Source organism: Rhagoletis pomonella, unplaced genomic scaffold, assembly GCF_013731165.1.
Source record: "Rhagoletis pomonella isolate Grant_MI unplaced genomic scaffold, Rhpom_1.0 Rhpom_scaffold_00006, whole genome shotgun sequence".
In the NCBI taxonomy this organism is placed as follows: Eukaryota; Metazoa; Arthropoda; class Insecta; order Diptera; family Tephritidae; genus Rhagoletis; species Rhagoletis pomonella.
The window spans coordinates 11,476,489-11,500,823 of record NW_023458560.1 but is presented as its reverse complement, the minus strand read 5'-3'; the positions used below and the strand labels follow the sequence as shown (position 1 = coordinate 11,500,823).

At 32.2% G+C, this 24,335-nt stretch overlaps 1 protein-coding gene and 1 long non-coding RNA gene across 2 annotated transcripts in view; one reads left to right on the top strand and one right to left on the bottom strand.

Annotated features, from left to right (window-relative positions):
• LOC118740406 (protein split ends) overlaps positions 1–24,335 on the bottom strand; it is a gene marked incomplete in the record, with an annotated part of 189,286 nt that overhangs the window by 82,812 nt on the left and 82,139 nt on the right.
• LOC118740409 lies at positions 16,229–23,067 on the top strand. Its single transcript, XR_004993130.1, has 2 exons — positions 16,229–16,863; positions 22,969–23,067. It is a non-coding gene; the product is annotated as an uncharacterized LOC118740409 (long non-coding RNA).

Genomic DNA, 24,335 nt, shown 5'->3' with positions numbered 1-24,335 from the left:
TATGCAGTATGATAAATTCGGTTTGTATGGAAGGTGCCACGCCCCCTTTTCCAATAATCACAATTTTTCTCCATGAGTATGCCATTGGTTTGATATATCTAGATACCAAGTTAGAGTACTCTACCATGAACACTTCCAGAGATATGCAGTATAAAAAAATCGGTTTGTATGGGAGGCGCCACGCCCCCTTTTCCAATAACCACAATTTTTCTCCATGAGTATGCGATTGGTTTGATATATCTCCATGCCAAGTTAGAGTACTCTACCATGAACACTTCCAGAGATTTGCAGTATGAAAAAATCGGTTTGTATGGGAGGTGCCACGCCCCCTGAACCTAGCGGTATGAAATATACTTTACATCCGATTCTCATATCTACCAAATATACACAAAAAATTTCATAAAGATCGGTCCAGCCGTTTCGGAGGAGTTCGACCACTAACACCGTGACACGAGATTTTTATATATTAGATTTTCGTTCACCAAATTTCCTTACCTTTAAGCTGATGTATTATATGTATGTACATATATTTCCAGTTTATCTCATTATCTAAAAGTACATATAAATATAATCTCAATCAAAGCTCGTTTATTAATCACCGCGTTTACACAGGCAAATTACAAATTATTAGTCTCACAGCTGAAGGAAAAGCTACCTTTACAAATCTCGTTTCCTTGCTAGCGTCCATTTTTATTTACTTTTACATTTGACATTTCCCCTCTTATTCGCAAAAATAATCGATAAAACTAGCTTGGACACCGAAAAGTTATCGGTTTAATCTGAGATTATTTTATAATTACAGAGTAACGAGTATCGTGTTTTGTATGGCTAATCTCCTTTTCTAGTTACAGAGTAGGGAATTAAGCTCGAAAATGAGGATAATCTACTTCTATGTAAACCTAGTATAAGAGGCATTTTCTCATATAGGTTTCAAATGTGATTTGCCCTTTAAACACACAATTTGTTCGGTAAAAATGTGTTTGAAGGGCAGATACATTTTAAACCTACTTGAGAAAACGCCTTTTAGAAATTGAAATGAAAAAGAAAATTCTCAAAAGCTCTTGCTTCGCATTTATCTAAATTTCAACGCTTGCATACTCAAAATTATATTTCCAACTTGTATAACACCAATATAATAGGCGGCATACACAGTGTGTCTGACTCGTGAGTCGGTTTGGATGTGTTTGTGAAAATAAATATGTGTTAGTTACACCAACATGACTCCCGTCATGACTCTGAGTGATTCAACTGTGTGTAGTCGAAGGCGAGTCAACACGTACCCAAATGACTCGCAAGTCGGACGCACCGTCTATGTTGCCTATAAAGGAAAACACATTTATATATGTATATTCCGAAATAGTTGAGTTCAACTTACATTCCCTCAGATTTCTGCCAACAGCACCGAAAAGACCTAGAGAACATGATTTTTACTTACATATATTTCGAAAACCATTTTTGAAAAATAAATCTATTCATATTTCGGTTCAGTGGCCTAAAATTATTCGAACAAGTTTAATTTTAGTGATCAACTATCTAAAAGAAGTGTTACAGTTAAATAAATTATAACAATAAGGGTATCAATCGAAAGTGTTTGGAAAAGGCTTTACTCCTAAACTACATATGGGAGGGTTGTCACCTCTTGTAGGAACTGATGCTGCATAATAAAAAAATACCAAAAATTTTTGCTTTAAAAATTCAATTATGACATACATACATATGTATATATACTTAATATTTCCATTACGTTGTACATAATAGTTTTACAGTTCGGGAGTTATCAGCACAGATTAGATTACTGGACGACATAAAACTGATGAGATAACGCACATGAAATTTGATAAGATAGTGCTAGAAGGACATGCAAGTGTATTCAATTGGTTAGTAAATATTTAGTTTTGATTAATGTTGCTGGGGCCTACGAGTGTAACGTGGTGAGGTGCCATTTACGGCATTAGCGTTGAAAACATAACATGTGCCTCAAATGTGAATTTATGACAAATAAAACTGTGCACATATACATACGTATGTATGTATTTTCGTATCTATGTATGTGCGTATGTTTGTGCGCGTGTATAAACTGTTGCTACTTGACCGACTTTCCATTTATTTATTGCGATTATAAAATTAGTTAACTATCTTGTAGTTATTAGATTTTAAAGTACTTACGTTCGATTTGAACCCAAGCACATAAACATATCTACACTATTTTGAAACTATTTTGATAAATAAAAACTCCATTTTGGAGGTATTTTCAAATCGGTCCAGCTCACGGAAGTCTTAAAATATAATGGATGCAGTCTAATGTACATATCGAGCCCTAACCGCCAAAAAAACGTAAGTGAAATATTTTCCAAAAATTGTCTTTTTGATGCGGAAATATCCCTAGAGCATCTAGATGCAATTCTGCATCAAAAAGAAAATTAAAAAAAAAAATGTCGCTAATATTTTTTGGCGGTACGGGCTCGATGTGTTGTTCGATTCAGAGCTCTGTCACTTTAAGCAAATGTTAGTTTATAAATTTTTTTAAATACAAAGGTTATTCAGTCCCGTGGCTTTATTGGCTTAGTTTTCAATCTTAACATTTTTGTTCGCTGTCTAGTCTTACGGATTACCCAATGGGTGTAGAAGTAATAAATATAAATAACTAGTATATCTGACCATCACAAATATAATTTTTTCCGCTCATGGCCTATTGTACGACGTTTGCTTGAAGCTTAACTCGATTGGCCTTCTTCCAGGCTCTCTATTGTAGGCCGAGGTAAATTCTGTTCACTTCTTGAAAAACTCTCATCAATACATGCAATATGTTCAAAGAAAAGACAAAAAGAAATCTTTTCGTGCTTAGGCCTTCATGGAATACATACAGATAGATATAACCTACGAATATGCTTATGTATATATAGATGTGAATTCTATACTTACTTATTTATGTATCTCCTGGAGATGGACATACATATGTATGAAATTATCATAACCAACAGAAGACTACATTTATGTACATATTTGAATAAGAGCGAAGAGGAACCAGTTTATTATTCAGAAATGAAATTCTCACCTTTTTGCTTCAAACTCAGCCACAGACAAACAAAGTGTCGTTGATTTTTTAATTTTTTTGTTTGTTTTTAATAATCAAAGGAAAGATTGTGTTGAAATGCAGGTAGAAACCGGTCCCAACAATGTACCTATCAAATGGAAAGAGGAATCTGGATAAGTAAACAAGAAATGTACCTGTTGTAAATATGTAATATGGCATTATACATACATACATATTTTTATATACATACATACATACATTTGTATGTACGTGCATACATGCATATAAAAGCCCACAGAAATTTGAAGAGGTACAGACTTTGTAGAAGAACTAAACAAAATACGCATTAAATATCGAAAAAGGTAGAACCGGTTATTCCCAAACAGCTAATAACAGGTATAATAATAAAAAGCAACAGGCACATGCGTACATAAGACCTAGTAAGTATGTGCATATGTGTGTGTACGAACGTGTAGATAAATATTTATATAAATAAATATTAATATGTGCTTAAGCGTCGCTAGTTTACTTCCTTTTCGTATTAATGTTTACTGCTTACTATGTGTATGTACATATATATCTTGTATACACGGTAAGGCATAAATACATTTACGCATGTTTTGACGGCGAAAAAATAAAAAAATATAAACTCAGAGTTTATGGTATGTAATGTATAAACAATAATTTTAAGCGATTTTTGAGCATTAGAGCCATCAGATATACAGCTCTTGATCATACCTGTTCACCGGATTAAATAGATTTACATATATGTACTGAGTATTCTTAAATAAGTAGATGCCTGTAGCAAATCTTAAATGCATATCGGTTAATTTCTGCGTTAACCACGTTTCTAAAGTTTTTCGAAAACAAATATAGCCATTTACAACAATAATTTGAGCGTCATACTATTTGGCAATAACTTAATGAAGGAACTCACTAGTCTAAGGAGTGCCAGAAATATTAAGATTATTATTATTAGAGTCCGTTTATTCGATCCTAATGAAAGGAAAACAATATTTGTTCTTACGATTTGTGTGTGCGATTTCTCGATTGAAAAGTTTTCAATTTTTTCTAGTTCTATTAAACACTTTACGGCCCCCGTATCCAAGTGGCTGGAGGTGTGTACTTACCTCAGTAGATTCAATTCTTGCTGCTCCGAGCAACGTCCAAAAAAGTTTTTTTTGTTTTTCCTTTTTCATAGCGGACGCCCCGTGGCGTACATTGGGAAACTCTCAAGTGTACTTCTGTCATGAAAAATCTTCTCATAAAAAACCTATTTGCCCTTCTGAGGCCGCGTATAACTTGAGGTCCGTCCACTTGTGTGTGACAACATCGAGACCCAATAAATTGGAGGATAAGCACTGATCAAATGAGTGAAGCGTTAATTTTTGTATGCACAAGTTGTAGGCATACATACATACATACTATGTACACAAATAGATTAAATCGACGTATGATCACCAAGATCAGTCAATATATATGCCAGAGTACACGAGTATTTGTATAAATCTACTATCAGACATAAATTATACACATACAAAAGTTATATCCACTTGCAGTCTTTCTAACGCACGAGCAGCATCACTTCTTCGAATAATAAAAAATAATTTTTGTCGGCCACTGTTGTCATCAGAAGAGAACAAATTCTTACATACACTTCCATAGATACTTTCATAGTGTTTAAAAATAGTGTACTCTGAATTAAAAAAAAATTAAAAAAGAAATCAATTTGCATTTCAAAACTGTTCCATTTTCTGTGAAGTTCTCCAAATTATCTTAATAAACTTTAACGAGCACTTAAGGCGCGCTTAAGCAGCCACTTTGGCTTCGTTTAGTTGCCATTTGTGCTACTTTTGTTGAAGAGCAGAGAAAAAAGGCTGTGTGATGCAGCCCAAAATAAAGACTTTTACAGAAATATATGTATGCATGCACATACATGTACGTAAATACATAAACGAGTGCTTAAGTATATAATAGCCATGAATAAAAAAATGAAAGGCAGAAAAACAGTGAACCCAAAGTTTAAATTAAAGAGCAGAGACGAAGCTGCTATTTAATTCCCTATTCATACAATGTCGTCTAAAATTAAGGCTGAAATAAAGAAATGGATCATTTCATTGGTGTCTAGAATTATTGGAACAAAGGTTAAGTAAAATGGTGGTTCAAATATCTTAGAAAATGCATTATCTTCAGTTTTGTGAAAATATCAAGACTCCATCGCAAAATTGTGTTTAAATGAAAACTTAAGGCCAAATTCACAGTGCATAGTTAACTCAGAATCGGCAGATACAAAGAGATATACTAAAGAAAGTAAAAATAACCACTCATGCTCGATACTCGTAGTTGCGTATGTAACGTATACGCAACGTAGCATCATATACAGTCATCTAATAGCGTTTTCGTTTCTCGAAATAATGTTGCATTTATTCTTCCCTGCGCCCGAGCTGTCAAGTTTTAGTGCTCTTTTTCAGCATCGTCACATGCATATTGCGTGCTCTTTCTTAAAAATGTTGCACTCTGATAATGTTGCCAAAAAGGAAGGTGACATTTTTTTCGAGAAAAGAAAACGCCATAACATGTTCGCTCGCACGCCTTAACTAACTTAAAATCCATATTATTTAAAAGTAATTAAATATGGGCGTTTAGGATTTTTACACAGTCTTCTTTATGCACATATGCATGTATATATTATTTTTTTCATATGTATAACAATTTTAGAACGAATTTCGAGTGCACCAATAAAAATTGTAAAGATTAAATTTTAGTTTCTCAAATCATAGTCATCTTTTACTTAATGTTATTTTTTTCATTTGGTGAGACACTAGTTTTATTACACTATGTACATTCGTTCGTTTTGGCGAGAAGAACATATTTTCATCGTTGAATTTTAACATTTTGAAGTAGCTTAAATTATTAAGATGTCGTATATTTGGGGAAGATAGTCCTGTGGACTCAGTGAGTACACCACTGGCTTTGTATGCCGGAGTTGCTGATTCAAGTCCCAGTGCACTCGATGAAAAAGTCTGAGGAGGAGATGTGGTGATCTATGAAATAGCAGCTATCTATTTATATAATGCGCGAAGGCATTGTTTGCCCATTACAAAATATCTGTACCGTTCGCCCGATTTTCAAAAATTAGTTGCCAAATTAAAGCGCTTGGTCTGTAGGGTTTTAGTTTTTCGAAAAGAGTTGCCACCTGCTGAACAATTAAACTCAAATTATTTAATAATCAAAATCATCATGTCTGCACCGTCGTTCGAACTGCCGAAATGAGTTGGCAAATTAAAAGGCTTGGACTGTAGACGTGCAATAAGGTTTTAATTTTTTAAAAATTGGTAAGAGAAATATGTATCACAATATGGGTGTGAAACGAAAGGAGTTTAAGAAAGTAGTATTTTGAAAATATTTTGAAGAGGGTTGCCACCTGCTTGAAGGAGTGTTAAGAAATCTTTAGTTTGAACGCAAATAATATCTTTGAGGTGTTGGAATTCAAATTATTTAATAAGTCAAATGAATTATTAAAATATGGGTGTCAATCAAAGGCGGTTTAAAAAAGTTTTACTTCTGAACTGTATTGCCACGTTTTTTGAAAAATCAAATTCCACTTAATTTATCAGTTAATTAAGATATGTATCGCAATGTTCGGCGAACGAGAGTTAACAGGGACTAAGCTTGAAAATACTTTTGAAGAGGGCTGCCACCTGTTTGAAAGGTCTAACTCAATTAACTAATACAAAAAGTATATGAAATATAAAAACCTTTAGACTCAAGATTTGTAATGTTTGAAGACGGTTTCCACGTGTTTCAAAAGTTACATTTAAATTATTCAATAAGTTGTATGAATTATTAAAAGACGGGTATCTATCGAAATGGGTTTGAAAAGGCTTTATTCTTGAGCTTTATTTAGGAGGGTTGCTATTTGTTCGAACAGTCAAATTCTAATGAGTTCATCAGTTTATTGAAATACATGTGCATCACAATGTCAGACGAAGGAGATTTAAGAAGATTTTAGTTTGAGAATACTTTTGAAAAGGAATGAGGGGTCATGAGCCTATAGATGTGTTAAGCAGTTTTTCCATCGGTATAGCCTAATTTCAAATTTGACGAAGTTAAAAACATGCACTATGCGAGACTGCTCTTCACTCAGAAACGGTTTTAGATGAAATATGGCACTCGGATCTCTTATAACTCTGACTAATAATTGGAATATTTTTTAAGTTTTGAAACTCAATTCTGGGCGTTTCAACGGCATGCGGGTTCACTGGTAACTTCTACCGTGCGCAAGTTATTGTGTTTTTATACCCGAGGGCACTTGTGCACAAGGGAATCGGGATAGATATAGACATATGTATACATAAATGATAAGAATGAAAAAAGAAATCGATTAAGCGGTGACTGTCTGTCCGTCCTTCGGTCCGTCCGTCCGCCTGTGCACACGATAACTCGAGTAAAAATTGAGATATCTTAACCAAACTTGGTATGTGTGCTTTCATTTTGGCGTAGGACGGATAGTTTTGAAAATCGGACAATAATCACGCCTACTGAACTACTGAAGCTTATTCACTCAAAATTGATGTTTACAATAGTTTTTAGGCGAAAAATAAGGATATTTAAAATTTTTGGAAAATAGGCGTAGCCACGCCCACTTATAGCATATTTATGGAATGGTAGCATTATTATGGAATTTTGGAAAATGGAAAATGGAACTACATAAAAAAAAAAAAAAAAAAAAAAAGTATTTTTCTTGCACATGGAGAAGTAGATCGACCAGCCTACAACAATACCAACATGGAACTACATAAGTTTATCGAAGATATTTGAAATAGGGATGCACTCCTGGTTACCATGTAACGGTAGTTTTCGGAAAGGTGAAAAAACTATATTTGCTACTTGCACAAGGTATCTAATGTTCGGCTCCGCCCCTCACTTAGACTTTTTACTTGTTTCCACAACATTTTTCATAAAAAAGCGGCCTCAAGCTCAATAAAATTGTTGGATATAATTGTTATAAGGCAAAAAATAGAAGAAAAAAACCAAAACGGAATAATTAAAAAATTATATTTGTTTAATCAATATAATCCGATTTATGTTTAATGAAAAGTAAAATTATTCAATTAAATCTTAGTAAATCAGAAGTTCAATTATTTAAGTAATTTAATGTTTTCATTTACTTAAATTACACTGGTTTACAGCAAAAAATGTTCTATAGAGGCCACTATCCAATTCCTATGTAGAATTGCTCGGTGATTTCGAAAATCAAGATAACTTTTTCTGTGGCTAACTTTTCGAGATATTTGCAATTTACCGTTATTCAGCCTAAAAAATTGCGGTTTCACTTAATCACATATCTTACGGACCAATTGAATAATCGTAATAGGAGATACGGGAAATGAAATAAAATAATCGAAATTTTTATCGATTTTGTTGTCGATATTTTTATCGATTTTCTTATCGATGCTTTTATCGATACTGTTATTGGTTTTGTTATCGATATTGTTGTAGATTTTATTATCGATATTTTTATCTAAGTTGTTAGAGATTTTGTTATCCATTGTTTATCGATTTTGTTATCGATATTTTTATTGATTTCGCTATCGATTGTTTTATCAATTTTGTTATCGATATCTTTATCGATTTTGTTATCGGTATTTTTATTGGTTTTGTTATCGATATTTTGTTGAATGTTACTATAGATTTTGTTATCGACAGAGTATAAAGATAAAAATGAAGATTAAGAAAAACAAACAGAATAACATACATAAATGTAATTAGAAGGAACAGGGGTAGAGGTAGGGATCTAGATAGAAAAGACAAAAAAAAAATAACCAGGAGCAAAAGCAGATGTATGTATGTATGTATATTGGTTATGAGACAAAATAGATATGTAATGTAAGTTTCACTTCTCCAGTGTGGCCCAATCGCACTTACTATTTTCGTCTATATTTAATGAAACCAAAAATAAAAAAGTCATATACATATTTGCATTTCAGCTTTGGTGTCATGAAGATTTCTCCTCCACAATTATCACCCTCCTACCTACTCTGCCACCCATTCGATTCGTACGAGCGGGCACAGCTTCAGCTTGAACACATCGTCGTCAGCATATCAACGCTTTGCTACTTCGCGCTCAATCCCCAACGATTAGTGGCGTTCATTGACGGCACTTTAGTGTTAAAGTTGAAATGAAGTTTTTGTGTGTGCCTTTCTTCTCTGTTTCCCGATCGCACCAGTGTTCCAAGTGATTTGTCTGCGTCTATGCCGCCACATCTCACCTACGAAATTTCCAAATGTCATTGACTTATGCTGTTACTGCAGTGCTGTGACTGTGGCAACGGTCACCTTTATTATTAGCACATTCATGCATGCATACATACAGTTATTTTTTCACGTAAGTATTTGTATGTAGTATGCATGTAGTTGCAAATGTCTAGCAACGTTGCCAATTCACATGAGTATGTCTGTTGGTTTGTAAAGTCAGCTGACTAATGGCCTGATTGTTGTGCATACATACGAGTACATGCATATTTCGTATGTATGTATATATGTACATACATATGTACAACCATACATTTGTATGCATGAATATGACCACTAGCTTTTGAGTGCTTTTCATTTTGTTTCCCTATTATTTATTTATCTATTTGAAATTTCTCCACTTCGATGTCGATTTCATATTTCGGTTTCTTATGTTCGAATTTTATTCAACTTTCAACAAAACAATATTAACTAACACCTAAAAAATCTCCATGCCAACCTGCATTTGCGTCGATATCTTCTTTTCATTTCCCTAATCACTCCATTTACATAAGCGGTAAATTTCTAAAATTTCTTTACTGCTTTGTTAACTTTTTTACTTGTGGAGTTTCTGTGCGATTGATGTCAAATAAGTTCAAAACAAAATTTAACCAAACCAATAAACATATCGATACCTAACGGCCAAAAAAACGTTAGCGACGAATTTTTCAAAACTTTCTTTTTGATGCAGAAGTGCAATTAATTAGACGCTCTAGAAGTATTTCTGCATCAAAAAGAAGATTTTTAAACATTTTGGGCTCGGCAGAGTGGTGCAAAAAAGTTAAAGTCGGAATTTTAATGATCTCACCCTCCAGGATTGTGCTATACTGAAAAAAATTATACCCCTGTTTTTTCATCTTGAAATCAAAAAACATTTTGAGGCCGCTCAAAGTTGTCCATAGATTTTATATTGGAAACAAGTTTTCGTAGAAATGGTATAGTGTTCTTGAAAATCTTAATTTTTCGACCGGAAAACTTCAGAAGACTTTCAATAATAATATCCAATTCTTTACTTAACCATTTTCAATTACTAACTATTTTGTATAGGACCCCTAAAAACCTTAAAACATGCAACGGGGAAAACATTAAAAATCGCTAGTAATAAAAAATGTCAAAATAAACAATTGGGTATTATTATCGGCAGTCTTTTGGAGAGAAACAAAGTGTTCCGATAAAAAAAACATTGATTTTCAAGAATTCTATACCATTTCCACGAAACCCTGTTTTTTCTCCATATAAAATACATGGACAACTTGTCACGCTCGACAATGAAAACATCTGATGAGGCGGATATTGAAGTTTTAGAGAGAAAGATTCTGCGATTTATCTACACATGTTTACGTTTGTGTTGTTGTGTTTTTACTTAAGTAATAATGTCAGTGTTTAGTCTTAGAACTAGTTGCATTTTTCTTCTTTTTCTTTTATTTTTTATTTTTACTTATTGTTTTCCTTTTGTTGCTTTATGTTTGTGCTTTATAATTACTGTTGTACTATAAAAGAGCTTTAAGATCTTATTGTATTAATGAATTTGTTTAATAAATGAAATGAAATGAAAATGAAAGGTTTTCGGGCCTTTACGCGTTTGCGATGGCGAATAGCGTAGACGATATAACGATGAGCTTTACAACATACTGATAACGGAGGAAGAGGAAGGCCTCCTCTGCGCTGCAAAGACCAGGTGGAGAAGGATTTGGCTTTCCTTGGTATTTTCAATTGGCGCCAGTGGGCATGGAAGAAAAATGACAAGCATGCTTTGTTGGACTCGGCCAAAATCGTTTACGCGGTTACAGCGCCAAACAAGAAGAAGAAGAATATGTACATGCTCATACATACTTACATATGTTTTTATGTAAGTATGTTCATATGATTGTATGTGTGCCTTTGGATGTAAGTGGATCGTTGGAGACGAACTTTATATGGCCTCATAAATGTCATCCAGAACCGTTGGAGTGGCAGAATGCAAAAAAAAAACAGCTGTAGATAATGTTGACAATACACATACGTACATATGTACATTAGTTTTTATTTATTTATCTATGTGCTGTGAAATACATATACGTACATACATATGTACATATCAATGTGCGTCAGCATGAAAAAAGAAATGGGAGAGTTGCGATTAAGAAAGAAGCGCGCGCGCGCGAAAAATATGAAATTAAGTTCATTGAACTGTTGGTAATATAAGCGGAAAGACGAAGCACAGAAAACGCACGAACTCCTCTGAATAGTAAAATGTGGAGGGTTGCAAGCGGAGGGGGGACGTACCATCATGGCGTGAATAGCATCAGTGCCGGCGGAAGCAATGTGGAGGAAGGCGAACACAAAAAAACAGCTATGATAACAATTTGCAACAACAGCCATTCCAGTCAATAGATTTTCATTTCTTTGTGTGATTTCTGCTTAGCGCCTCGTCTTCGTCGTAGTCGATTCTGATGAGATTGACGTTGATGTTGCTGCTGCTGTCTTAAGTCTATATAGGTACTACATATGCGCGTACGTATGTATGTATACCTATAAATTTGTACGTAATCGTCTAGCCGTTAATACAATGTAGCGAAACGTTATATTCTATACACATACTCAGTTATGTTTGTGCAAACATTCTAGTATGTAAGAGTATGTAGATCATTCGTGATGTGTATTTTTCCATAGCCATAATAATTTTTTGCAATTAGCAACGTCGGGACTTTTTTGTGAAAATTTGTAGATATGCATAATGTACGCTAGAAGTAAATACTTATTAATATACATACATATGTACAATATATGTACATATGCACATGAATATACATACCAGCCCAGTTGGAAAAGTAGTATTGCGTTAATGCGTAATAAACAAGGAAATGTGTGTTTCTTGTAAGTTTTAGATTCCAGTTCTGAGAAATATGTAATCAACAATCTAATGTATCCAAAAAGTCCTAAAAAATTCATATTAAGTCGCATACATTCGCCGATTACTATGTACATACATACATAATGCAAAATTGAATGCCATACTTTTCGCCGGGTGGGTGTTTCCATCGGAAGGTCTACCGCGAAAAAAAATTATAGTCATATATCTAACGTATTTATGAGCAAAATTTTCTGTTTTTTTTTTAAATACATATACATATACTGGTTATGTAAGCAGAAAAATGTTTGCGTAAAATGGTATTGCTAGACGGCGCCAGGATCGAGATATGTATTTCGAAAAACCGAATTTAGGGTACCATTTGGTTCGAATTTGGCATATGTAGTTGAAGCATAATAAATCATAGATTTCCAAAAAATTTACCCTGGATTGGCGCTGAAGTCAAGCTATAAAGTATAGTCGACATAAAATTCATGTTTTTTTTGCGTTAAAAATTCATTTAAAAGCAATATTAACAATACTATAATGATGAAAATTTATGTCACGTCATGTAACATTTCACATAAAAAAAAAAAAAAATTATCAAGTTGCCCTAATTCAAAAAACTCTAGACACAACTAGAATTACTCCAAATCATATTAAAACAAGTTTCATGAAAAGAGCCATCCACAATTCGCAGCGTTTTGCGATTTTATAAGAAAAGAAAAAATCAACTTCCTTAATTGCGAACACATATTTAAGTACCATGCTGTTCGATTGTTTTTATTTTTCAGTTAGATATAGAGGTCAAAAAATAGTGAAAGAAAAAAAATGTGACGTATGGAAATACCCGTTTTCGGATTTGAAAATTGCTGTTTTACTGATTATTTTTTTCGATTACCATGAATTACATTTTCCCACTGGGAAAGTACATATGTGTATATATACATATGAACTTATGTAAGTGTTTATGTATGTACCCTTGTGGTCAGCTGATTAAGTCAAGTGATATTTTGACTCTTTTTCTAGTCTAGCACTCTACCTAACCAGCGCCAAATAAATCCACATGTCAAACTTCGTACAAAAATTATGAAAATTGAATAAGTTTTAAACATTTACACCCGAAAATGTAAACATTTTATTCAGAATTGTTAGAAAAATTTTGGGTATGCAGTTTTGTAGACGCTAGAAAATCGTGTTGATTTTTAACATTTTAAAATTTTAAAATATTAAAAATTAATGCGATTTTCTAGCGTCTTGAAATTTGCGCTAAAATTTAATGAGCCAGAAAACTGCATACCGAAAATGTTTCTAAAAATTCTGAATAAAAAGTTTAAACTTTTTGTGTACAAATGTTCAAGTTTGTTGAATTTTCATAATTTTTGTACGAAGTCTGAAATGTGGATTAATGTGGCGCTGGTTAGGTAAAGTGCTAAACTTTTATAAAAAAATATGAACGTTAAATAAACAAAAGAAAAATAGCCAAAGCTAGTCAAAATGTCACTTGACTTAATCAGCTGAACACAAGTGTACATATGATTGCTATGGAAATAATATACAGTGCCGAACAGAAGTATTGGCACAGTGAACTTTTCGCAATATATGCAAAGTTTTTTATTCTAATTTATTTTCGATAATTTTTTATAAAAATATTGTTCATTCTACACCAGAAATCATGATAATAAAATCTCTAAACTTTGTGCAAAACTCAGGAAAATTCATTAAACTTGCACAGGGTGAATTCCAAAACGTCAAAATACAAAGCATCAGTGTCTTTTATTTCTAAACAGCACTAGGAGAAAAAGTCTAATTTGCGCAACCTAGTTGAAAACTAGCATCTAACATTGGTTGCGCACATTTGGAATTACAATCTACTGAGGTTTAGGAATAAAAGATACTGATACTTTGTATTTTGACGTTTTGGAATGCAGCCACACTAATTTGCAACTTTTTATTCCGATTTTTTAGAAAAATTTTAGGTATGCAGTTTTATATATATATATATATTCAAATATAGTATAACAAAGTGCAGGTTTGAAGTCGCTAGAAAATCGCGTTGATTTTTGGTAATTTTTTTCACGCTAGTTCTTCCATACAAAATATATTCGACAATTAATTTTTTACGGAGAAAACGAGCAACACCTTCCACTAAAAAAATTGCCAAAAATCAACCCGATTCTCTAGCAACTTTAAACTTGCATCTTGCCATACCAAAATTGAATGGACTACAAAACTGCATACTTAGAATTTTTCTAAAAAATCTGAATAAAAAGTTGCAAATTAGTGTGCAAATTTAATGAATTTTCCTGAGTTTTGCACAAAGTATAGAGATTTTATTATCATGATTTCTGGTGTAGAATGAACAATATTTTTATAAAAAATTATCGAAAATAAATTAGAATAAACAACTTTGCATATATTGCGAAAAGTTCACTGTGCCAATACTTCTGTTTGGCACTGTATGTATCATGGTATCGCAAATCACATTTCCATTGCTATTAAATATAATCTAAAATTAGATGTGATAAGCTCGACATATTTTTATTATCGAACAATTACACTGGATCACAAATTTTAATTTTGTTATTGTTCTCCAGAAAATTGTTCTTCCGAAAATCGAGCTAATTTTTTTCTTTATGGATACGTTTTCGATATATTTGCAATTTAAAAAAAGATTGGTTCCACTTAATCACATATGTATATCTTACGAACCAATTAAATAATCGTAATAAGAGATACGGAAAATGTAAGAAAATAAAATTCTCCATAAACCGTATATACATCACTTTTCGATAGCCATGCTAGTTTCTGAGGAATTAATTAATTATTCCAGATTCCAGAATTCAAACTTTAACAAGGAAAAAATTAAAAATACAACAGTTTCTGTGTAAATTCACTTGTGTTAAAGCCTGTTCCTTTAGAAAAAATCTATAATAAGAAGGATTGATCAAATAAAAATGCACAGGAATTTTGTATATGAAATTTGAGCAGAAAAGAGTGTTACTTATAGGCCACCTGTGTAGGTAGAGTGTTTGCATTGAAAGCAAGAGGTGTCAGAAATTAATAATTAAATTCTCAGAAACTATCAGGGCTATCGAAAAGTGATGTATATATGGTGTACGTAGAATTTTATTAGCTTTCATTTTCCGTATCTCGTATTACGATTATTCAATTGGTTCGTTAGATATATGTGATTAAGTGAAACCACATTTTTATTAAGCTGAATAATGGTAAATTGCAAATATCTCGAGAAGTTATCCATAGAAAAAAGTAAGTGCGCCTGGGCCACACTGGGGAAGTGAAACTTACGTTTCATATCTATTTTGTCTCATAGCCAATATATGTACATACATTTTTTTGCTTAAGGTTATACTTTTGTCTTTTTTCTATCTAGGTGCCTACCTCTTTCCCTGTTCGTTCTAATTACATTTATGTTACTCTGTTTTCTTTTATTTTCATTTTTATCTTAACTCTATCGATAACAAAATCGATAGTAGCATCCAACAAAATATCGATAACAAAACCGATAAAAATATCGATAACGAAATCGATGACAAAATCTATAAATAATCGATAACAAAATCGATAACGAAATCGATAAATAATCGATAACAAAATCGATAACAATATCGATGACAAAATCGTTAAAAATCAATTAAAATATCGATAACAAAATCGATAAAAATATCGATTATTATACGATAAGTTCCGAAAATATCGAAAGCAAAATCGGTAATAATATTGGTAGCAAAATCGGTTAGAAAATCGATCAAAATAGCAAAATCGATAATAATATCGGTAGCAAAATCGGTTAGAAAATCGATCAAAATATCGATAACAAAATCGATAAAATATCGATAATAAGTTCGATACATAATCGATAACAAAAATCGATAAAAAATATCGATAACAAAATCGATAAAAAACCTATCAATAGTCGATAACAAAATCGATAAATACTCGATAACAAAATCGATAAGTAACCGATAACAAAATCGATAACGATAGCGATAACAAAATTGATGAATAATCGATAACAAAATCAATAGAAATATCGATAACAAAATCTATAAAAATATCCATTATTATATCGATAAGTTAAGAAAATATCGACAGCAAAATCCAAAGAATTTCGATTACAAAATCTCCGTGTGCAATTTCCGTTGAATTTGCAAATTTACTCCCAACCAACCATCCGCCGCCATCGAAGTTTCACTTAAAAAAATTTAACTCGATTTTCGGATTCACCGAACAATTCTACATACGAATTGAATAGTGGCATCTATAGAACATTTTTGCTGTAAACCAGTATTATTTAGCAGCATCGGGGAGTAAGGGTTTCCAAAGGCGTATTCATTCGAACCCTACACGATTTAGTATTCCTCATTTCATTCGGAAGTGCTGCTTTTGTACTAATTTGCGAAAAGCCACTAGAACTTAGTAGAGTGGCTGAGTCATTCTATGCCTTACAGGAATTTTCAAAGGATTCATTAAAAATCGAAGATATGTTTTTAAGTTACATTCTTGAAAATCCAGTATGCATAAATTTTTTAAAATGAGTATCAGAAGCTAATAAAGGTGACATACTTTTTTAACATCAGTTTATTTCTTCCATTTCAGGTACGTACTCAACTTTTCTGCAAAAAAATATTTAACTTCATTCTCACTGCAAATTGTCAATCTCAAGTCCTGGATTATTGGATATGTAAGTATTTTTCATAATCGAATTCTTATCAAGCAAATTTACATCTTGCACATACATATACATACATATGTATTTCTACATAAACTGCACTTTTATAAGCACATAGTGTGTTGGTATGAAAATTATGTTAATCATCACTGCACGTATTTTGAACATTATTGTGTCGAAATGAAATCTGTGCCAACAAAACAAAGTAGCTTAAGTTGGAAGGTTGACTTTAGTATAATGTACTATTCGTCATTGAAAAACTCTTGGCAAATAAACATGAAAAAAATAAAGCTAGTATCCAGCTCACAAGAAAAAATTTAAGAAAAAATCGGCATATATTACTTCAAGCGGATAAGTAATTTTGACGTTTCATTTCTTCATTGTGAAAAATCTGCGTTGCCATATTCATATTTTTCTTAAAAAAAAACATTTTAAAATTAAATAAAATAAATAAAAAAAAACTTTTTTATATACCACGCTTCTGTAAATGGACTAAAAAGTAGAAAATAATATTTCGCTGTCCCATAGAATTTGTTTTGATAACTTTAGATATTAAAATTTGAACAAAAGTCATTATAAACAATTAATGAGATTGAAAATGAAAAACGTGGGGCGCATGTAATAGACTTGAATTGATATGAAAAGTAATACATACAAATCTAAAAATAGGTACACTTTCAAAAAAAAAATTTTAATTTTTAAATTTGTGAGCACACCTATGTTTTATATATCATTTTATTCGTAATCTCTTAATAAATCGATTAATATAAGTGTAATTCATTTTCATTAAGTGCTTCAAAAGTTAGACGAGGAATAAGCATGAAATAGAAAACAAAAGAATAAGCCGGGTTGAAATTACGCTGTTCAAGTTGTAAACTTTGAGGAAAGATTTCGAAAGTTGAACTCACTTAATTGGGATGTTCTAAATTCAATGGCGTGCCCTGTTTTACCAGATTGGCTTCGGTTTCCGAGATAACGGTACTTGAAAATTTGATTAAATTTTAACTATTTTATAAATAACTCCCTCAATTTTGAAGTTATTTTATTAAAATTTTGCACATAACAGTTGTTTAATATTACCTTAATTATTTCTTAAAATTATCGAAATAGGTTAACATTTACATATAGCTCCAATACAACTGATTACTCATCTCTGATCAATCAGTTGTATGGGAGCTATATGTTTTAGTGAACTGATTTGGATGATTTTATGGAATAGTTAAGATAATATTAAAAAACGGTTATGTGCAAAATTTTAGTGAAATATCTTCAAAACCCAGGGACTTTTTTTTATAAAATAGTTAAAATTTAAGCAAAGTTCCAAGTACCGCTATCTCGAAAAGTGGAGCCAATAGGGTAAAACTTAGGACGCCATTGAATTTAGAAGGCTCCAATTAAGTAAGAGCAACTATCAGAACATTTGTCGAAAAAAAGTTTCTTTGATACCACTCTCGAAATATTCTGACTAAAAGAAGGAGCATCATTAAAAGTAGTAACTCAGGGTTTTAACACACTTCTAGAGACAAATTTTTTGATGAATTTTACAGGTATATGTAATTTTATAAGGACTAGCAGTTATAGAAATATTTAGAGCGTTTCGACGTATTTTCCAAATGTGCCTTTAATTAAATTGTTTTTGGAATAAAAATTACGCTCAAGATCGCAGAATATTTTATCTTTAAAAGTTGGTTTATTCTGAAAGCACAGCTCTTGCACAGGTATCAAATTATTTGTGACATACTTAAAAAGTTCTTGAACTTAAATGCTTCAAAAACTATACGCGATAAACCGAAAATTTTGAAAATTGTGAAATGTGGAATTACAGATTTTGAGTTACTTGCCATTTCGCTATTTTTTAATGCACACCTTTCTTACCTACTACATATGAAGTGTACACATAAGTACTAATTGCACATAAAATTGCAAATCAGTATATGGTGTGCTTCAAAAGTTATGACATAATTAATTTTTCACCTCTTAAAAATTACATAAAAAATTCACTTGTTTTCATTATTATTTTTTATTTAAACACCTATAATTCAAAAGTTATGCAGCAAATTGATCCAATTTTTTTTTAGGCTTCAAGTATACGTCAATGAATTATATCCAAAAGCAACCAGCTTGATATAGTTTCCAACAGTGAAAATAAAGCTAAACAACACCAAGGTTACCTGTTTTTTTAGATTTGCCCATATGGATATCGATCGCTTAAAATCGATCTCAAATATTGTCAATTAAGTGTAATGGTTTGTATTGCATGCGCTCCAAGTTTTTAATTTTCATTCCATAAATGTTTATGACTTGCCAAAATTTCAAAAGTAAAAGTTATCAAATCAAATTCTATGGGACAGGGAAATATGTATTATTTTCTACTTTTTATTTAGTTCATTTATAGAAACTATTATAAAGTTATTTTATTTTATTTATTTTCTACTTTTTAGTCTTGTCTGTATAAATTTTGCAATAGATCTTGAAATAATTCAACGATATTCTGAATGTGTATTGTATTTTATCAAACTGACTTTTATTTATTTTCTCTTTCAACGTACATGTGCCTATATACATATGTACATATTTACATATAGCATCAATTAATTTTATTTAAAGAAATGGCGTATCGCGCGGTTCCGCTAAAGCGCAATGCATAATTTTAGGCGTAGTAATAATAATGCGCTTGTTAAATTATTAATTACTTCTGGCAAGGCAGATGTCGAGACTTTTGCATATTCTATGTTCCATCGACGAGGTTGATGTCTAGACTAGTTTTGTATTCTATGCCTGGACAAACAAGAGATCGAAATGATAAAAGCGTGGTAATAAGTGTACTTATATTTGAGAGCTGAGGCAGTACGCCTTTAAAGAAATTTGACATAAGAAAATTTCTTCCCCATTTCTTCAACCTTTTCCTATGTATATGGAATTGTTTTCTCTTCTCGAGCGCTGAATACTAAGCTTAAATCTGATACCAACCACCCGACTTACTGCCATCCCTAAATTGGCGCGTCAAGCGTCAAGCAACTGTCAAAAATCCTCATGCCCATACAATTTGTATGAAGCATCCCACAATAACGCGGCGCTAACGCCGAGCAAATGGAATTTTAATTTATGACAGGGCGTCACGTGTTGAAGTTGGATCCAGAAGACGGAAAGAAAGAGAAGGGACAAAAAAGTGAAAGAGGAAACGAGAATAAAAACGAGACGACCTGAAAAAACGTCAAAAATAACGATGCGTTGATTTGGGGATAGCGCGCGCTGACACTCGTTGACAATGGATAACGCAACGCTTAGCGCTCCAATTTAGGGACGGCAGTTAAGCTGCCTTGTTTTGTTGCCACAGAAATGAAGAGCTTATTATTCTGCAACTACATATTAGAGTACGTCAGTACATATTTTTGATTTTCTGTGAGTGATCAATTCTTTTTGAATAACAGGAGCAGGGATGGCAATTAAAATTTACTAGTTCGATTAATGTATCAAAAGATTAATTGCAATGCAAAAAAATAGTTAATTGCAATTAATTAAAAAATATTAATCGATTAGTCGGATTTCATCTTTTTAATCATAAAAAACAGAAAGACCTTGATTCCAATTTTTTATTTAAATGAATTTTTGAAAAAAGTAATTTTGATTTCTAGTAGTTGATCAGCTTCGTCCTTCCAAAGCTATTGCCCCGGCTTTAGAAAATAGACGTTCCGCCTTTTAATGAAAATTTAAATCAGTTTGTGAAAAAAGTGATTTTGAAAGCTTTTTAGTAGTTGATCCGCTCTTTCGTCCTTCTAAAGCTATTGCCCCGGCTTTAGAAAATAGACGTTTCGCCTTTGCTGATGTAGCAATGAAGTGGTAATATTTGTGGGAAAACGAGGAAAGGTTTCAATAATCCGTCTTAATCTGAAACTTGACAATTTAGATTAATTAAAGGAAATGTATCATCATTCATCCTTCGGCTTTTGGAATGCAATGTATGTAATTTTTACACAACATTGTAAACAGCGGTGTAACTTTTTAAGAAATTCCAGAGCTATTTCACTTATAAACAGTGTTACCATTTGTCAAATCTTGAAACGAGATTTATTATGATTTGGATATATAAAAAAATGCTAATTTCGTAATTAATCGATTAATCAGAACAGGGAACTCGTTATGCCTTTCGAATATAAACACTAGATTAACGCTAATCTCGCCATTACTAATTAGGAGGCAAATCCCAAGGAAAGCAAAACTTTACTTGCGGTACACGCGCAGGTGTGGTTGCACTGCACAGTGTAACTTCCCCAAATAGGCTGCGGCCAAAAATATGAAACATACTCCGATTTGGTTGAAATTTGGTTTATAACTTACTTTCAGTTAGGAAAGAAGAATTGCCCATTTCCACGTCTACTACCCTTTTTTGAAGTTTGTTTCTCTACTCAATGCATGTAAATAAGAAAAATTGGAGAGATAGGTTCACTGCAGTCTGCAGCGCCACCAGCAACTCATGGCCAACGTACCCATACAGGAGTTGTCGTAGGTCGATTTTGCACAGCAGTTTTGTAGGCATATATTATGAGTCAAATTTGGTACTTTCTAACTTTTACTCTAGTCAAGAATTATTTCGGAAAATTATCAAAATTGCCCAATTGTTACGCCCATCTCACACGTTACACATGCATTTGAAAATGCTTTCTATTTCACTGCAGTGATTAACAAATACCTTGGATCTAACAGGAGCAAAGAAACTCTTTTCATTATGTTTCTACATTTATATTTTTTTTATTGATGTTTTTAGCACAAAACTCACTTTTAAATGTACTTATCTATAGATACCCTTGTGGTCAGCTGATTCAGTGAAGTGAAATTTTGTACTAGTTTTGGCAAAAAAAAATATATATTAAAAATCAACACGATTTTCTTGCGTCTTGAAATAAGCATTTTAATGAGCTACAAAACTGCGTGCCCAAGATTTTTCTAAAAGTTCAAAATAAAAAGTTTAAAATTTTTGGGTGCAATTGTTAAAGGTTGTTGAATTTTCATAATTTTTGTACGAAGTTTGAAATGTGGATTTATGTGGCGCTGGTTAGGAAAAGTACCAAACTTTTATAAAAAAAAAATAAAAATATTAAATAAACAAAAGAAAAATAGCCAAAACTAGTCAAAATATCACTTGTCTTAATCAGCTGACTACAAGTGTATATATGTAGATACATATGTACATATATATATATATATATATATGTTTACAATGCAAACAAAAAATTAGTATTGCCATGTTGGTAAACTTGAATTTTTCCATGGCCGCACTTACTTATACATTCTTCAGCAAAAAATTGCAAAAAAAGTCAAACAAACAATGCAAAAGTATTATTCGATACCGTTTAATAATAATAATAGATTGGCGCTTACACATATGTTAGTGTTTGGCCGAGCTTCTCCTCCGACTTGTGGCGTGCGCCTTGATGTTGTCACACAAAGCGGAGGGACCTACAGTTTTACGCCGACTCCGAACGGCGATTGTATTTTTATGAGAAGCTGTTTTTCATGGCAGAAATACATTCGCTGTTAAGAAAAAACCTTTTTCTATATTTTTTGCGATGTTGCTTTAACCAGGGCCTACAAAATACATTTCTGCTACGAAAAGGGATTTAAATTGTTGCATTGGTAGTTTCAAAGCATTTCATTCCTCAATCGTGGCTAAGGTTAAATCTTACGTCTAAGGCTCAATTACACTCAACCACTTTCAATTGGGCTCGGTGAATTAATCTTTTCGGGAATAGGTAGACTTTCAGTGGAAGTCCAGCACAATATTAGTTCAAACGTCCATATTGATAGACAAGATCATAAAAATAACAATTTATAACAATTTGTGATACACTATGAAATTGAAATTATCTAATATCAAGGATAGGTGGTTTATGTATTAAAAATTTACTTTTCGATGAAAAAAAAAATAAAAATCTTGTACTCATATAAGAGATATCGTAGTTCCCTCAGTGGAAACTTAAAGGTATTTTGTAATTTGTATCACATCAATTACCGCATAACAGAGCTTTTAACTGTTGTTGTATAGTAAAGAAATGCACATTTGAAATACAATTTCCGCAATCTGATTTCTGTGTATTTCTTTTTTTGCTCTGTTTGCAGGTATGTTTCCTAGTCCAGAAATGCAAACAAGGGAAGCATAATATATTCGAATTAAACTGATTGAAATTAATTAAAAATTGTAAAAAAAAAAAAAAAAAACGAAATATGCATAAAGCAACAACAAACGCTTAAACAAATGGAGTATCATTTGAACCAACAACAATTCCAGCAAGTAAACAACCGTAAGGAGACCTATGTACGCTTTAACATTGAAATGCAACAACAGAAATACCAAACGTAAAAACAAAAAAACCGTTCAACAATTTCAATTCAGAATAATTTCAAGGAAGCTGATAACTTTAACCAAACCTCCAACCAACGCAAAACACAATATTCAAATGAGAAAACCCAAGAAAAAAGCGTTTCACATTTTAGAATAACAACAACACGAAGCAGAGAGAAGCAAATAATCAAGAATACTGTGATGTAAGTTTTGTTGCTGTTTTTTTTTTTGTTAATGTTTTTCTATTCTACCTACATATATCGAGATATGGGTGATCCTCCACAAACTGTCGTATTCTTGTCCTGCCTATCCATTATCGCTCATTATCCCTGATAAAATGTTGAAAATTTTCACAATATTTATAAAGATGGTAGTACTCATTCTCATCTCATTACGCGGTTAATTTCTTTATTTTTCTGACCACACATTGTAGAGAATTATGTCTTCTATACATCCCTGCAAAAATTAGTTGGAAATTTTCGGCTCCCAATTGTGTCCCCTAGTTCTATTATCCATAGAGAGAATCACCCATATATGCATAAGCACGGATGTTTGTATGTTTACATGCGTAGATAAATGTACATATGTATATTGTTAAGGAACTTTATTTACATCTTTATGTACAAATTCATATACATTTGTGTGTACATTTGTATATTAGACAACGTCAATAAAATAAAAATAAAAATCCGGCAATGCAACCGCCATCGCACTTAGATTTTAGTATTTGCTATAGTAATGATGGAGGACCATGGATCTCCCCTCTCTACGATAATTCTAAGAGGTCGCACATCGAGTGTTTATTTTTCCCATAGGAATTGCACGTAAGAAAATAAGTCATCCTGTTTTTAGGTCAATATAATTTACTAGGATTAATCAAAATGCTCGAAACTATAAGAATACATTGGTTACATGTCATTTAGGTATTATTCAAGCTTAGATTTCTTAAATTCCAAAAAAAAATTTTTGGTATTTAATTACTAGATTTGATCCAAACGGGGCAAGCGATTAAAAATGATAATTACGGAATTTAAATAATCTGAGCATGTATAACACTTAAATGGCATGTAATCAATGTATTATTATAGTTTCGAGCGTTTTGATTAGTCCTAGAAAATTATATTTACCTCAAAAGAGAATGACT